Genomic DNA, 17,393 nt, shown 5'->3' with positions numbered 1-17,393 from the left:
CAAGAAGAAAAACATAGAACAGACAACCTAACTCTATACCTAAAGCAGCCAGAAAAAGAAGAACAAAAAACCCCCACTGTCAGCAGAAGGAAACAAGTAATAATGACCAGAGCGGAAATAAATGAAAAAGAAATGAAGGAAAAATAGCAAAGATTAATAAAACTGAAAGTTAATTCTTTGAGAAGATAAACAAAATAGAAAAACTATTAGCCAGACTCATCAAGGAAAAAAAAAAAAATAAGAAGAAGGAAAATCAAATCAACAAAATTAGAAATGAAAAAGGAGATGTTACAACAGACAACACAGAAATACACAGAAATAAAAAGGATCATAAGATAATATTATGAGCAACTATATGGTAGTAAAATGGACACTCTAGAGGAAATGGACAGAGTCTTAGAAAAGTTCAACCTACCAAGATGGAACTAGGGAAAAAAATAGAATTTATAAACAAGCCAATTATAAAACCTGAAATTGAAACTGATCAAAAATCTCCCCAAAAGCAAAAGCCCAGGGCCAAATGGCTTCACATCAGGAATTCTATTGAACATTTAGAGAAGCGCTAATGCCTATTTTTCTGAACTCTTCCAAAAAATTGCAGCAGGGGAATACTTCCAAACTCATTTTATGAAATCGCAACACCCTGATACCAAAATTAGCCAAAAAGAACAGAAAACAAGAAAATTACAGGCCAATGTCATTGATGAACACAGATGCAAAAATTGTCAACAAAATTCCACCAAATAGTATTTAACAACACATTAAAAAGCTCATACACCATGGTCAAGTTAGGTTTACTCCAGGGATGCAAGGATTCTTCAATATATGCAAGTCAATAAATGCAACACACTGATTTAACAAATTGAAAGATAAAAACTGTATGATCAGCTCAATAGATGCAGAAAAAGCCTTTGAAAAAATTCAGCACTGATTTATGATAAAATTGCTTCAAAAAATGGCATAGAAGGAAATTACCTCAACATAGTAAAGGCTGTATATGATAAGCCCACCACAAACATTATTTTCAAAGGTGAAAAATTGAAAGCATTCTAAGATAAGGAAGAAGCCAAGCTTATTCACTCTCACCATTATTATTCAATAGTTTTGGAAGTCCTAGCTAGGGCAATTAAAGAAGAGTAAGAAATGAAAGTAATCCAGATCAGAAAGACAAAGGAAAACTCTCACTATTTGCAGATGACATGGCCATTTCCTTCAATGCATGAGAGTGAAAAGTGAAAGTAAGGTCACTCAGTCGTGTCCGACTCTTTGCGATCCCATGAACTGCAGCCCACCAGGCTCCTCCATCCATGGGATTTTCCAAGCAAGAGTACTGTAGTGGGGTGCCATTGCCTTCTCTGATACTATACATACAAAACCCCAAAGAAACTATCAGACAATTCCTAAAGCTAATCAGCGAAATCAGCAAAGTTGTGGGATACAAGGTTGATACACAGAAATCATTTACATTCCTATATACTAACAATGAAAAATCAGAAAGAAAAATTAAGAAATCAATCCCATTCACTATTGTGGGAAAAATAATAAAATACCCAGGAAAAAATTACCTAAGGAGAAAAAAAGAACTATATACAGAAAATTATAAGACATTGATGAAAGAAATCAAAGATGGCATAAAAAGATGGAGATACATTCCATGTTCCTGGTTAGGAAGAATTAATATTTTGAAAATGACTATATTACCAAATGCAGTCTGGAGATTTAATGGGATCCCTATCCAATTACCAATGGCATTTTTCACAGAACTAGAACAACAGCAACAACAACAATAAAAACACAACTCTTATGGAAACACCAAAGACCCTGAATAGGCAAAGCAGTCTTGAGAAAGAAGAATGTAGCTGGAGGATTCAACCTTGCTGATTTCAGAATATGCTACAAAGCTACACTCATCAAGGCAGTACGATACTGGCACAAAAACAGAAATGTAGACCAATATGGAGCAAGATTGAGAGCCCAGAGATACACCCACGCATCTATGGGTACTTTATTTTTGGCAAGGAAGGCAAATATATACAATGGAGCAAAGATGGTCTCTTCAATAAGTGATGCTTGGAAAACTGCACAGCTAAAAGTAAAATAATGAAATTAGAACACTTTATAAAGTCATATACAAAGATAAACTTAAAGTGAATTAAAGACCTAAATGCAAGACCAGAAACTGTAAAACTTTAGCAGAAAACCGGCAGAACACACAATGACCTAAATCAAGATTCTCTATGACCCACTTCCTAGAGTAAGGGAAATAAAGATAAAAATAAACAAGTGGGACCTAATTAAACATAAAGCTTTTGCAAAGCACACACACACACACACACACACACAAAACAAACTAAAAACAAGGTGAAAAGACAGCCCTCAGAATGGGAGAAAATATTAGTCAAGGAAACAACTGACAGAAAATTAATTTTCAAAATATACAAGTAGCTCATACAACTCAATACCAGAAAAACAAACAACCCAGTCAAAAAGTGAGAAAAAGACTTAAAAGGACAGTTATCCAAAGGAGACATAAGATGTCTAACAAACACATGAAAAGATGTTCAATATGGCTAAATATAAGAGAAATTAAAATCAAACCTTCAATAAGATATCACCTCATACCAGTCAGAAAGGCCATCATCAAAAAGTCTACAAACAATACGCACTAGAAAGGATGTGGGGAAAAGGTAACCCTCTTGCATTACTGGTGGGAATGTAAACTGATACAGCCTCGATGGCAGACAGTATGGAGACTCCTTAAAAAGCGAGGAATAAAACCACCATATGGCCCATCAGTCTCATTCCTAGGCATATACTCTGATGAAATAAAAACTGAAAAAAGACAAATAAAACCCAAAGTTCATTGCAGCACTACTTACAAGAGCTACAACATGGAAACAATGTATATGTCCATCAACAGATGAATGAAGAAAGAAGCTGTGGTACATATATGCAATGGAATATTACTCAGGTGTAAAAAGGAATGCATTTGAGTCAGTTCTAATGAGGTGAATGAACCCAGAGCTTATTATACAGAGTGAAATAAGAAGGAGAAAGAGAAGCCAGAAAGGGAAATATCCTATACTAATGCATACATATGGAATCTAGAAAAATGATATTGATGAATTTATTAGCAGGGCAAAAATGGAGAAACAGACATAGAGAACAGACTTGTGGATATGGAGGGAGAGGAGGAGAGAGAGGATAAGAAGTATGGAGAGAGTAACAGGGAAGTTTAAATTCCATATATAAAATAGATAGCCAATGAGAAGTTGCTGCATGACTCAGGGAACTCAAACAGGGAATCTGTAACAATCTAGTGGGGTGGAATGTGGAGAGAGATGGGAGTGAGGTTCAAGAAGGAGGCAACATATGTATACTGATGGCTGGTTCTTGCTGATGTTTGACAGAAAACAACAAAATTCTGTAAAGAAATTATGCTTCAATTAAAAAATAAATAAAAATTTAAAACAAAGACTGAGCACTGAAGATCTAATGCTTTTGAACTGTGGTGTTGGAGAAGACTCTAATTAGAGTTCCTTGGACTGCAAGGAGATCAAAACAGTTAATCCTAAAGGAAACTGAGAGGGTAACAGGCAGGAAGGCCAGGGCTCTCCAAACGGAGGAAATAAGCTACAAGTGTCAGACTTTTTTTTTTTTCTTCTTTCTCTCTCTCTCTTAAGTGACAGGAGGAAACAAGCTAGTGATATATTTTTTTCCCCTTCTCTATACAAATTTAAAAAGAGGTTTCTCTTAAAATACTGTGTTGCCATAATGACACCTGGTTCTACCTGAACTTAATTTTTCTCATTTTGAGCTAACCAATGCATTGTTCTTATGGAAATGTTTGTCTTAAGCTATGTTAATGTTCTGTGTATTTACCCCAGACTCTGTCTTCAAGTCGGTTCTGCCTAATGGCTCAGAACTGATGTGACAAACCAGTATGTTATACTCAGACATTGTCCCCCTAATCTATGTAAATGAAACTATTTGTATAGTAATCTGCCTTTCTACAAGATTCAAGTCAATCATTTTATGGCCCAGGATGATTTGTCTGGTGCCAAGATTATTCCAATATACATCTTGTGTGTGAGGGCCCTGGTGCCATTCTCTGAGTTTTAAGACACTCCTTTCTTTTATTAACAGACTGCTAGTAACTATATAACATCCAGCTAAAAACTAAAAGGTGGGCATTCTTTCTGCCCCCTTCTGATGTCTGTGTCAGAAGCTTTCTCTATCTCCTTTATACTTTAATAAAACTTTATTATACAAAAACTCTGAGCAATCAAGCCTCATCTCTGGCCCTGGATTGAATTCTTCTCCTCCAGAGGCCAAGAATCCAGGTGTGTTTTGTGGTTCAGCAACAACCTTTCAAAATCAACCATAAATACTCATTGGAAGGACTGATGCTGAAGCTAAAACTCCAGTACTTTGGCCACCTGATGTGAAGAGCTGACTCCTTAGAAAAGACCCTGGTGCTGGAAAAGATCTAAGGCAGGAGAAGGGAATAACAGAATGAAATGGTTGGAAGGCATCACCAACTCAATGGACATGAGTCTGAATAAACTCTAGGAGATGGTTAAGGACAGGAAAGTCTGGCATGCTGCAGTTCATGGGATCACAATGGTTGGATACAATAGCAAATTGGTTGCTTAAGCATGTGGTTTAGTAGCATATTGTTTAACCTCTTGCTTGTGTTTGTTTTTAGATTTTTTTCTGATAATTGATTTCCAATCTTATAGCACTGTAATCAGAAAAAGTGCTCAGTATGATTCCATTTCTCTTAAAATTAGCAAGTCTCACCTGTGACTCAGCATGTGATCAATCCTGGTGATCCATGTGCACTTAAGAAGAGTGTGTATTCTGATGCTTTTGGATGGAATACTCTATAAACGTCAGTTAAATCCATCTGGACCGATGTGTCATTTAAGTCCTTTGTTTCCCTATTGATTTTTGGCTTGGATGAGCTGTCCAGTGATGAATGTTGGGTGTTAATGTCTCCCACTATTATTGTGTAACTGTTGACTTCTCCCTTAAGCTATTAGCTTTTGCCTATTGCATTCAGTGCTCCCTTGTTAGATCCATGTGTATTTACAACTGCTATATTTTCTTGAGTTTTTCCCTTGATCTTATGTAGTGTCCTCTGTCTCTTATAAGTCTTTATTTTTTAATTATATCTTTATTTTCATATATATATATATATTTCAAATATATATATATGTATTTCCAAATATATATATTCTAGTGGAATATAGTTGACCTACAATGTTTCATGTGCACATCAAGGTGATTCAGTTATACACATATGTTATGTTATTTTTCAGACTATTTTCCACTTTAGGTTATTAGAAGCTATTGACTATAGCTCCTCATGCTATACAATAAAGCATTGCTCCTTGTTGCATATCTAGATTTTAAATTAGAAATTAAGCATTCTATATATACTAAGTCAAACAAGTGGAATCAAATGTCACAAAAATTTTAGTTAGGCAAAAATTCATGTTTTCTAAAATATGCATATTATGCATACTAAAAATATATATGTACATATACATAGATATGTATGCAAAAGCTTGCCTACTATGCTTGAAAAAGACTTGAAACAGAATATCAAAAAAATTAAGAGATGGAGAAATTGAAAAACATAAGCTAAATGAAATGGGACCACTGAATATGAAATAGAAAAAGTGAAACAAAGAGGATGAAAGTAAAATATCATCATATAGTCTAGTTATTTTTAAACATGGCTGCTCAATAAAAGAATTAAAAAATTTTGGGAGGCCAAGCAGAGTGATGTGGTAAGTGAAAGTGGATATATCCGCATGTTTTCATCTATCCAGGCAGTCTATGTCTTTTGGTTGGTGCATTTAATCCATTTATATTTAAGGTAATGATTGATATGTATGATCTTATTACCATATACTTAATTAGTTTGGGTTTATTTTATGGAAATTTTTTCCTTCTTTTGTGACTTCCTGCATAGAGAACTTCCTTTGTTGTTTTTCAGTCACTCAGTCATGTCTCACACTCTGTGACCCTATGCACTGCAGTATGTCAGGCTTTCCTGTACTTCACCATCTCTCAGGGATTCCTCAAACTCATGCCCACTGAGTCAGTGAGACCATCCAAACATTTCATCCTTTGTAATCTTCTCTTCCTGTCCTCAATGATTCCCAGCATCAGGGTACTTTCCAATGAGTAGGCTCTTCCAGTAGGTCGCCAGAGTAGTGGAGATTCAGGTTCAGCATCAGACTTTCCAATGAATATTCAGAATTTATTTCCTTTAGGATTGACTGGATTGATCTCTTTGCAATTAAAGGGATTCTCAAGAGTCTTCTCCAATATCACAGTTCAAAACATCAATTCTTCAGCACTAAGACTTCTCTGTGTTCCAATTGTCACATCCATACATGACTACTTGAAAAACGACATCTTTGACTAGACAGATTTTTGTTGGCAAAGTGATGTATCTGTTTTTTTAATACGCTATCTAGGTTTGTCATAGCTTTTGTTCCAAGGAACAAACATCTTTTAGTCTCATGGCTGCAATCACCATCAGCAGTGATTTTGGAGCCCCAAAAAATAAAGTCTGTCATTGTTTCTATTGTTTCCCCATCTATTTACCATAAAGTGATGGGACATGATGCCATGATCATAAATTTTTGAATGTTGAGTTTTAAGCCAGCTTTTTCACTCTCCTTTTTCACTTTCATCAAGAGTCTCTTTAGTTCCTCTTTGCTTTATGCCATAATGGTGGTGTAATCTGCATATCTGAGGTTATTGATCTTTCTCCCAGCAATCTTGATTCCAGCTTGTGATTCATCAAGCCTGGCATTTCACATGGTGTACTATGCCTATAAGTTAAATAAGCAGGGTGACAGTTTACAGCCTTGATGTACCCCTTTCCCAATTTTGAACCAGTCCAGTAGTCCATTTCTGGTTCTAACTGTTGCTTCTTGATCTGCATACAGGTTTCTTATGAGGCAGGTCAGGTGGTCTGGTATTCCCATCTCAGTCAGAAGCTTTAGAGTACTCAATGAAGCAGATTTTTTTTTTGTTTTAATTCTCTTGCTTTTTCCATAATCCAACGGATGTTGGCAATTTGATCTCTGGTTCCTCTGCCTTTTCTAAATCCAGCTTGAATATCTGGAAGTTCTCAGTTCATGTCCTGTTGAAACCTCTCTAGGCAAATTTTGAGCATTACTTTTCTAGCACATGAAATGAGTGCAATTGCACTGCAGTTTGAACATTCTTTGGCTTTGTCTTTCTTTGGGATTGGAATGAAAATTGATCTTTTCTGGTCCTGTGGCCACAGATGTATTTCCCCAATTTTTTGGTGTATTGAGTGTAGCACTTTTACAGCATCATCTTTCAGGATTTGAAGTAGCTCAACTGAAATTCCATCACCTCCACTGGCTTTGTTCATACTGATACTTTGTAAGGTCCACTAGACTTTGCACTCCAGGTCCAAGTAACTTTGCACTTAGCCATTTTTGGTGTGGTGATGCTGAAATTTGTTAACATTTGCTGGTCTGGAAAGCTTTAGATTTCTCCATCAAATCTGAATGAGAGTTTTTGTGAGTAGAGTATACTTGGTTGTAGGTTCTTCCCTTTCATCACTTTAAATATATTGTGGCATTCCCTTCTGGCTTGTGGATTTTCTGTTGAGAAATGGGACTTTTGATGGGACTTCCCTTGCATGTTGCCATTTTCCCCTTGTTGTTTTTAGTATTTTATTGTTTGATTACTATCAGTGACAGTGTGTTCCTCCTGGGGTTTATCCTTCCTGGAACTCTCTGTACTTCCGGGACTTTGTTGACTATTTCCTTTCCCATGTTCAAGAAGTTTTCAGCTATTATCTCTTTAAATATTTTCTCAGGTCCTTTGGGAGAAGGCAATGGCACCCCACTCCAGTACTTTTGCCTAGAAAATCCCATGGATGGAGGAGCCTGGTAGGCTGCAGTCCGTGGGGTCGCTAGAGTTGGACACGACTGAGCGACTTCACTTTCACTTTTCACTTTCATGCATTGGAGAAGGAAATGGCAACCCACTCCAGTGTTCTTGCCTGGAGAATCCCAGGGACTGGAAGCCTGGTGGGCTGCCGTCTATGAGGTCACACAGAGTCGGACACGACTGAAGCGACGCTGCAGCAGCAGCAGCAGCAGCAGGTCCTTTGTCTCTCTCTTCTTCTGAAGCCCTTATAGTGCAAATGTTGGTGCACTTAATGTTGTCCCAGAGGTCTCTTAGACTGTCTTTATTTCTTTCCATTTTTTTTTTTTTTTTTTCCTACATTCTGTTCTGTTTCAGTGATTTCCCGCATTCTGCCTCAAGGTCATTTATCTGTTTTTCTGTCTCAGTTATTCTGCTATTGATTCCTTCTAGTATATTATTCATCTCTGTTTGCTTGTTCTTTAATTCTTCTAAGTCTTTGATAAACATTTCTTGAATCTTCTTCATAGTTTTCCTGAGATGCTGGGTCATCTTCACTATCATTATTCTGAAATATTGTCTATCTCCACTTCATTTAAGGGTTTCTCTGGGATTTTACCTTGTCTCTTCATCTGGGACATAACTTTCTGCTTTTTCATTCTGATTTACATTCTGTAAAGTGCCTTTTGTTCTGGCTGCTGTGGGATTGTGGTTATTCTTGCTTCATCTGTCTTTCCTCTGATGGAGGAAGCTAACAGGCTTATGTAAGCTTCTTGATGGGAGGGGCTACCAGTGGGAAAAACTGGGTCTTGCTTTGGTTGGCAGGGTCTTGGTCAGTAAAACTTTAATCCAATCATCTGCTAATGGGTGGGGTTTCACTCCCTCCTTGTTAGTTTACTGGTTGGAGTCAATCCAGTCCTGGGCTCTATAGGCCTATGGTAGGGTTAGTCATGACCTCCAAGAGGGCCTATGCCAAGGGGGCCATCTAGAACTTCTACTCTCATTGCCCTCTTTCCTGTAGTGAGCCCTGCTAACCCAGGCCTCCACAGGAGACCTCGAACATTAGCAGGTAGTTTTGATTTAGTCTCCTGTGGGGCCACTGATCCTTTCCTTTGGATTTTGGTGTGCACAAGATTTTGTTTGTGCCCTCCAGGACTAGAGTCTCTGTTTCCCCCAGCCCTGTGGAAGTTCTATGAGCAAACCCCACTAGCCTTCAGGGTCAGAGTCCCTGGGGATTCCCAGTCCCTCTGTCAGATCCCAACGTTAGGAAGCCTGACCTGGGGCTCAGAGCCTTCACAATAGTAGGATAACTTCTTTGTTATTATTGTTCTCCAGTTTGTGGGTCATCCACCTAATAGTTATGGGATTTGATTTTATTGTGATTGTGCCCCTCCTACCATCTTGCTGTGACTTCTTTTTGTCTTTGCATGTGGGGTATCTTTCTTGGGGGGTTTTAGTATTCTCTTGATGACTGTTGAACAGCTAGTTGTGATTCTGGTTCTCTCACAGGAGGTGAGGACATGTCCTTCTAATCTGCCATCTTGAAATGGAAGCCTCTAAAATTCTATTCATTTTTAATGAATATTGCTACTCCAGCTTTCTTTTCATTTCAATTTGCATGGAATGTCATTTTCTATCCCCTTATTTTAAATCTGTATATGTCCCTGATCTGATAGATCTCCTGTGGATAGCATGTATATAGTTGCATATGTGTTTATATCCATTCAGCAATTCCACGTCTTTTGGCTGGAAATTTTAATCTATTTATATTTAAAGTAATTATATATATATTCTTAACGCCATTTTGTTACTTGTTTTGAATTTATTTTTGTAGGTTGTTTCCTTCCCGTTCCTCTTTTGTTCTACTCTTTTGTGAATTGATGGTTACATTTAGTGATGTATTTGAATTTTTTCTTTCTTGTCTATGTATCTATTGTAATTTTCATTCTGCAGTTACCAAAAGTTTTTGATATAGCAATTTGTATATAAACAAGATTGACTTAAGTTGCTGGTCTTTAATTTCAAATGCATTTACAATTTCTTAAATTTGTGCTCTTTTCTTCTTATAATTTCTGGTTTTGATACCATATTTATGTATGGATTATTTCCTACTTTACTGTTTTTCATTTTTTTTTTTGCTTTCCTGTGAGCTTTTCCATTTGTAAATTCCCTGTTTCTGATTGTGTGGCCTTTTCTTTTATGCTTAGGAGAGTTCCTTTAGCATTTGTTGCAAAACTAGTCTAGTGGTGCCAAATTCTTTTAGTTTTTGCTTATCAGTATTTTTTTTTTTAATTTTTCTATCAAATGTCAATGAGAGCCTTGTTGTGTCCAGTATTCTTAGCTTTGGTTTCTTCCCTTTTATCACTTTGAATATATCATGCCAATCCCTTCTGTCCTGCAGAGTTTCTGCTGATAAATAAGCTGATTACTTTATGGGAGTACCCTTGTATGATGTATGTTGCTTTTCTCTTTTTCCTTTAATTGTTGTTACTTTGATTACTATATGCCTTAGCCTATTCTGAAAAGATATAGTACTGCTTATTTCTGTTTGTTCTTTAGCTCTTCTAGATCTTTGTTAAACATTCCTTGCATCTTCTCAATCCCTGCCTCCATTTTTTTCTGAGATCTTCACTACCATTATTTTGAATTCTTTTTCTGAGAGGTTGTCTATCTCCACTTCAATAAATTGTTTTCCTTGGATTTTGTCTTGTTCATTCATCTGGGGCATATTCCTCAGTCATCTCATTTCATCTCACTTTCTGTGATTGCAGTTTTTGTTCCACAGGCTGCAGGATTGTAGTCTGATGAGGCTATTTAAGAGGCTTGTGCAGACTTCTGATGGTAGGGTCTGGTTCTGGTCTACTGGTTGGTGGAATTAGGTCTTGTCCCTCTCATAAGCAAGGCTATTCTCAGAAAGACTTTAAACAGCTTGTCTGTTGTTTGCTGTGACTATTCCTGCTTTTTTGGTTGTTTAGTCCAGGGAATCCTAGCACTAAAGCCTGCAGGCTGTAAGGTGGGGTTAATGTGGCTTCTGGATGTTGAAGTCAATGAGTACTCCCTAGAATTGCCACTGTTAGTGATTCACTCCCATGACCCACAGCAGCCTCTCATCTCAACAGGAGACTCTCCAATTTTAGCAGGTAGGGTCTAGGTTGGTCTAGCCCAGTCTTTTATGAGACAGTGTTTGTTTGTTTGTTTGTTTGTTTTTCCCTGAACCCTAGTGTGAGCATGACATTGCATGCACCCTCCTAGACTGGAGTTTCTGCTTCTCCCAGTCCTGTGGAATTACTGTGATCAAGCCTCATTGCCTTTCAAAGAGATTTCCTGTGGGTACCCCGCTGTTGCCAGACCCTCAGGCTGGTAAGCTTGATGTGGTGCTCAGGACCTTCACTCCTTTGGTAGAACTTCTGTGGTATAATTGTTTCCCAGGTTTTGGTCTCCCACCCAGGGTGTGGAATTTAATTTTATCACAATGCATCCCCTCCTACACTTTCATTGTAGCTTCCTCTTTACTTTGGATGTAGGCTATCTTTTCCAGTAGATTCCAGCGTGTTTTTTTTTTTTTTTTTTTTTTTTTATCAGTGATTGCTCAGCAGTTAGTTGTGCTTTTGATGTTTACATAAAAAAGATTGAGCTCATGTCCTTCTATTTTGCCATTGAGCTAATCATTCTACCCATACTGTTTTGATTACTTTAGCTTTGTAGTATAGTTTGAAATCTGAGAATGTGATAACCTCTAACGTTTTTGTTCTTTCTCAAGACTCTTTTGCTATTCAAGGTCTATTGCATTTCCATGTGAATATTAGAATTATTCATTATAGTTATGTGAAAATATCATAATCGTTTTCATAAAGATTGCACTTAATCTGTATTTTGCCTTTGGGAATATGATCATTTTAACAATATTTTTCTAATCCATGAATATTTTAACAATATTCTTCCAATCCATGAATACAGTGTATCTTTCTGCTTGTATGTTCTTCAATATCTTTCATCAGTGCCTACAGTTTTCCGAGCATAGGTCCTTTATCTCTTTAGTTAAGTTTATTCCTAGGTATTTTCTTCTTTTTGATATTTTTATAAGTGAATTTTTTTTTTTTTTTAGTTTTTCTTTCTGATAGTTTGTTATTAGTATATAGAAATGAAACAGGTTTTTGTATATTAATTTTGAATCTGCAATTTGTTTTGCTAGTTCTAACAGTTATTTGGTTACATTTTTAGAACTTTGTATATATTGTATTCTATTATCTGCCATCAATGACAGTTTTACTTTTTCCTTTCCAATTTAGATTCCTTTTATGTATTTTTTTTTCTATTTTTCTGGTTTGATTCCTATGGCAAGTATTTACAATAATATAGCTGAATAAAAGTGTCAAGTGTGGGCTTTCTTATCTTGTTCCTGATTTTAAAAATACCTTTAGCTTTTTGTCACTGAGTACTATACTGGCTGTAGGTTTGTCATATATACCCTTAATTATATTGAAGAATCTTTTATAACCACTTTGTTGAGAGCTTTTTTTTAAATCTCAAGTTGATGTCAAAATATATCAAAAGTTTTCTATTCAGATTATCATGTAATAGGATTTTTGTTTTTCAGTTTGTTAACATGGACACTGAGTGATTCACGAATACTGAATCATCTTTGCATCCTTGGGATAAAACGTTGGATAGATCCCATTTGATCATAGCGTATGATCCTTTTAATATATTCTTAAATTGACTTTACTAATATTTTGTTGACTATTTTTGTGTCTATGTTTATCAGTAATATTAGCTTGTAGTATTCTTTTTGTGTGGTTTCTTTCCCTGGTTTGGGTATCAGAATGATTCTGGACTCCTAGAATGAGTTGGAAGTGCTCTTTCTTTTAAATATATATATATATATATATTTAAATATATATTATATATTATATATATATAATAATATATATATATATAAATATATTATATATATAATAATAATATATATAATATATTTATATATAATATATATTATTATATATATATAATATATAATATATATTTAAATATATATATTATATATATATAAATATATATATATATATATAAATAAATATATATATAAATATATATATAAATAATATATATATATTTATATATATATAATATATATATATTAAATATATATATATATAATATATATATATATTTAAAATAGTTTAAGAGGGATAGTTGTTGACATTTTATTTTTTTTTTTTTTTTTTTTTTTTTTTTTTTTTTTATTTTTAAAAAAATCACATGCTCCCCATCCTGAACCCTCCTCCCTCCCAACCTCCCCATACCATCCCCCTGGGCCTTCCCAAGACATTTTTAGATGTTTGATAAAATTCACCTTGAAGTTATTTGGCCCTGGACTTGGGTTTATCATTCTATATGTTTGATTGGAATATTTAGTCCATTATATTTAAATTATTTATTAATACACATGTAGTTATTGTCATTTTATTACTTGTTTTTTGTTTGTTTTCTTCCTCTCTTCCTTTGCTCTCTTGCTGTATGATTTTATGGCTATCTATGGAGTTTGGATTCCCTTCTCTTGTGTGTATGTGTGCATCTTCTATGGGTTTTTGTTTTATAGTTATATTAAGTTCACATATAAAAAACCTTTATATGTACTGGTAATTGTTTTAAGTTGATGATCGCTTTAAGCATGAATAACTCTAACAATTCTGCATTTTTACTCCACCAACTGACAATTAATGTTTTTGACATAGTATTTTATAACTTTTTCCTTTGTGTATCTTTTAACCAATTATTGAGGATAGAGAAGATTTAACTGCATTGTCTTTTTTTATTTAATTAATTTATTTTCAGTTCAGTTCAGTCGCTCAGTTGTATCCGACTCTTTGTAACCATATGAATCACAGCACACCAGGCCTCCCTGTCCATCACCAACTCCCAGAGTTCACTGAGACTCCCGTCCATCGAGTCAGTGATGCCATCCAGCCATCTCATCCTCTGACGTCCACTTATCCTCTTGCCCCCAATCCCTCCCAGTATCAGAGTCTTTTCCAATGAGTCAACTCTTCCCATGAGGTGGCCAAAGTACTGGAGTTTCAGCTTTAGCATCATTCCTTCCAAAGAAATCCCAGGGCTGATCTTCAGAATGGACTGGTTGGATCTCCTTGCAGTCCAAGGGACTCTCAAGAGTCTTTTTCAACACCACAGTTCAAAAGCATCACTTCTTCGGTGCTCAGCCTTCTTCACAGTCCAACTCTCATATCCATACATGACCACACAAAAAACCATAGCCTTGACTAGATGAACCTTTGTTGGCAAAGTAACGTCTCTGCTTTTGAATATGCTGTCTAGGTTGGTCATAACTTTCCTTCCAAGGAGTAAGCGTCTTTTAATGTCATGGCTGCAGTCACCATCTGCAGTGATTTTGGAGCCCCAAAAAATAAAGTCTGACACTGTTTCCACTGTTTCCCCATCTATTTCCCATGAAGTGATGGGACCGGATGCCATGATCTTCGTTTTCTGAATGTTGAGCTTTAAGCCAACTTTTCCCTCTCCACTTTCACTTTCATCAAGAGGCTTTTGAGTTCCTCTTCACTTTCTGCCATAAGCGTGGTGTCATCTGCATATCTGAGGTTATTGATATTTCTCCCGGGAGTCTTCATTCCAGCTTGTGTTTCTTCCAGTCCAGTGTTTCTCATGATGTACTCTGCATATAAGTTAAATAAGCAGGGTGACAATATACAGCCTTGACATACTCCTTTTCCTATTTGGAACCAGTCTGTTGTTCCATGTACAGTTCTAATTGTTGCTTCCTGACCTGCATACACATTTCTCAAGAGGCAGATCAGGTGGTCTGGTATTCACATCTCTTTCAGAATTTTCCACAGTTTATTGTGATCCACATAGTAAAAGGCTTTAGCATAGTCAATAAAGCAGAAATAGATGTTTCTCTGAAACTCTCTTGCTTTTTCCATGATCCAGCAGATGTTGGCAATTTGATCTCTGGTTCCTCTGCCTTTTCTAAAACCAGCTTGAACATCAGGAAGTTCATGGTTCACATATTGCTGAAGCCTGGCTTGGAGAATTTTGAGCATTACTTTACTAGTATATGACATGAGTGTAATTGTGCAGTAGTTTGAGCATTCTTTGGAATTGCCTTTCTTTGGGATTGGAATGAAAACTGACCTTTTCCAGTCCTGTGGTCACTGCTGAGTTTTCCAAATTTGCTGGCATATTGAGTGCAGCACTTTCACAGCATCATCTTTCAGGATTTGAAATAGCAATTGGAGGATAATTATTCTGCAGTATTTTGATGGTTTTTACCATACATTGACATGAACCTGATCTGCCTCTTGAGAAATTTGTATGCAGGTCAGGCAGCAGCAGTTAGAACTGGACATGGAACAACAGACTGGTTCCAAATAGGAAAAGGAGTTCATCCAGGCTGTATATTGTCACCCTGTTGATTTAACCTATATGCACAGTACATCATGAGAAACACTGGACTGGAAGAAACACAAGCTGGAATGAAGACTCCCAGGAGAACTATCAATAACCTCAGATATGCAGATGACACCACCCTTATGGCGGAAAGCGAAGAGAAACTAAAAAGCCTTTTGATGAAAGTGAAGGTGGAAAGTGAAAAAGTTGGCTTAAACCTCAACATTCAGAAATCGAAGATCATGGCATCCGGTCCCATCACTTCATGGGAAATAGACAGGGAAACAGTGGAAACAGTGTCAGACTTTATTTTTGGGGGCTCGAAAATCACTGCAGTTGGTGACTGCAGCCATGACATTAAAAGACGCTTACTCCTTGGAAGGAAAGTTGTGACCAACCTAGACAGCATATTCAAAAGCAGAGACATTACTTTGCCAACAAAGGTTCTTCTAGACAAGGCTATGGTTTTTTGTGTGGTCATGTATGGATATGAGAGTTGGACTGTGAAGAAGGCTGAGCACCGAAGAATTGATGCTTTTGAACTGTGGTGTTGGAGAAGACTCTTGAAAGTCCCTTGGACTGCAAGGAGATCCAACCAGTACATTCTGAAGGAGATCAGCCCTGGGATTTCTTTGGAAGGAATGATGTTAAAGCTGAAACTCCAGTACTTTGGCCACCTCATGGGAAGAGTTGACTCATTGGAAAAGACTCTGATGCTGGGAGGGATTGGGGGCAGGAGGAGAAGGGGACGACAGAGGATGAGATGGCTGGATGGCATCACTGACTCGATGGATGTGAGTCTAAGTGAACTCCAGGAGGTGGTGATGGATAGGGAGGCCTGGCATACTGCGATTCACAGGGTCGCAAAGAGTTGGACACGACTGAGCGACTGATCTGATCTGACATGAATCAGTCACAGGTGCACAAGTGTCCCCCATCCTGAAACCTACCCCCATCCCACCGCCACCCCTAACCCCATCCTTATAGGTTGTCCCAGCCAACTGGCTTTAAGTGCCCTGCTTCATGTATCGAACTACTGCATTGTCTTTTAACCTTTGTGCTAACTTTATGAGACTCCCCAGGTGGCTCAATAGTAAAGAAACCACCTACCAATGCAGGAGACACAGGAGGAACAGGTTTGATCCCTGGGTCAGGAAGATCCCCTGGAGTAGTAAATAATAACCCACTCCAGTGTTCTTACCTGGAAAGTTCCACGGACAGAGGAGCCTAGCTAGCTATAATCCATGGGATCTCAAAGAGCGATACATGATTGAGTGACAGAGCATGCACACATGTTAGCTTTATACATGGTTGATCTCCTACCTTTATAGTATATTTGACTCTAGTGATGAGGTTTTTCTGTCATAAAATTTTATTTCTAGCTGTTGTCTTTTCCTAAAGCTGGTTGACTGGTATTGAATACTTTTAGTTTTTTCTTGTCTGTAAAACAATTTATCTCACATTTAAATCTGAATGATAACTTTGCTGATATAATAACCTGGCTGGATAAAGTATTCTAGGCTGTGGGTTTCTTTTCTTTCATTACTTTGAATATATCGTGCTCCATTCTGACATAAAGTTTCTGCTGAAAGTCAGCTGATGGACTTATGGCAGTTCCTTTGTACACAACTAGTTGTTTTTCTCTTGCTACTGTCATTATTCTGTCTTCATCTTTAATTTTCATCATTTTAATTTTAATGTATCTTGGTGTGTACCTCTTTGGACTAATCTTATCTGGGATGCTTTGTGCTTCCTGGACCTAAATGTCTGTTTCCTTTGACCGGTTAGAAAAATTTTCATCTATTCTTCCTTTTAATAAATTCGTTGCCCCTTTCTTTCTCTCTTCTCCCTCTGGGACCCCTTAAATAAATGCTAGTGTGCTTAATGTTGCCCCAGAGGAAAACTATCCTTTTTTTTTTTTTCTGTTCAACTTGAATGGTTTTTCCACTTCTCCTTTTTTCAGTTAAATGATCTGTTCCTCTGTATCTTCTAATCTACTATTGATTTCTCCTAATGTATTTTTAAAATTTCTGTTATTGATT

The 17,393-nt window shown here is 36.7% G+C and overlaps 1 pseudogene; it reads right to left on the bottom strand.

The window, feature by feature from the left end:
- Window positions 1-17,035, bottom strand: part of LOC102277066 (monocyte to macrophage differentiation factor-like) — a 35,287-nt pseudogene extending 18,252 nt beyond the window's left edge.
- Between the last annotated feature and the right edge of the window lie 358 nt (window positions 17,036-17,393).

Source organism: Bos mutus, chromosome 19 (genome assembly GCF_027580195.1).
Source record: "Bos mutus isolate GX-2022 chromosome 19, NWIPB_WYAK_1.1, whole genome shotgun sequence".
Classification (NCBI taxonomy): Eukaryota; Metazoa; Chordata; class Mammalia; order Artiodactyla; family Bovidae; genus Bos; species Bos mutus.
Note: the sequence above shows the minus strand (reverse complement) of the source record. Positions and strands in the feature narration are given on the sequence as shown.